The sequence below is a fragment of the Chrysochloris asiatica genome, unplaced genomic scaffold (genome assembly GCF_000296735.1).
Source record: "Chrysochloris asiatica unplaced genomic scaffold, ChrAsi1.0 scaffold00007, whole genome shotgun sequence".
Lineage (NCBI taxonomy): Eukaryota > Metazoa > Chordata > Mammalia > Afrosoricida > Chrysochloridae > Chrysochloris > Chrysochloris asiatica.
In genome coordinates, this window is record NW_006408525.1 from 31,935,650 (window position 1) to 31,936,867 (window position 1,218).

Sequence of the window (1,218 nt, forward strand, 5' to 3'; positions counted from 1 at the left end):
GGAAACCCTGTACAGGGTCACTCTGGGTCGGAACCGACTTGACGGCACTTAACAAACAAAACAAACAATGTGGTTACAGCAAAGGACAATGATGGGTATCCCTACCTTCTTTACCTGCATTAGCCTCTGACCACTTCACCTGTGCTGAGCTGTCCATAGTCCAAATAGCCCTTGAGGGTATATATTTCTCAAGGAATACTTAGAATATAAGACAATAAATTAGCACTAGATTCCATGTCCCAATTCTGCCAGTTGTTAATTGCTTTGAGTTTCTATCAATAAAAGGGAGCAAATGCAACTTCATCTGCATATCCCCAAGAGTTCATGTGAGGCTAAAATAAGATAATTTGGAGGCAAGATCTTTTTATATTTTCAAGCATTTTTTCCATAAACATTTAAACACATTTGTTTTATAGTTGAATTGGATAATTATAATATCTGAGGTCCTCTGGAAGTCTCATTCCGCTGTTTGCTTTGTCTGCAGATTTTCACTCAACAGGGCCTAGTTCCATGTTATCGTGGGTTCTGAGCTCATGTTCACTTACCTTTGGGAATCTTATGAAATCTGTGTTGAGTATCAACTCCATAGATGATCATTATCAACCCATGATGCTATTAATGTGGTCCCACTGTAAATAAATATCCTAGTGTGGGGTTTTCCAAATCATGTAAGCAGTGTGCATGTAAACTCCACACCCAATAGAACAGAGAAGTCTATGATCCCAAATTTTCAGGGAAGATAGAATTTTTTTTCACTCAATACCTAGACCAAGACAGACATGTTTCCATCCAGTCTCTTTGCTGAACAGGTCCACTTTTCCATTTCAGATTTCACCTTCCAAGGATCTAGGCTTCATGCTAGAGTCTCAGTCCCAACCTCTCCCCTTGCTTAAGTCTCCATGTGTCCTTTAAAACTCATCACTGTATGTAAAGAAGAGGGCAGTTACCATCTCCCATTCTTACTTCCAGTCCTTTCTCCATTGGGGTGCCCCCAATGATTGCCCTCACCTGCCCCACATTCTTGTGAGTTCAGCACTTCACTGAAAGGCTGTTGGATTTTCCCAGCATTTCAAGGTATTTCAAGGTACAGTGAGAGAGTTTTTCAGGATGTCAGTAGACTCTGAAATCCCACTGTCCTTTTTTTTTTTTTTTAAATGTTTTATTGTGAATTATATGATAGTTTACATGGGAGAACATTAGTTTTACATTCATTCTATC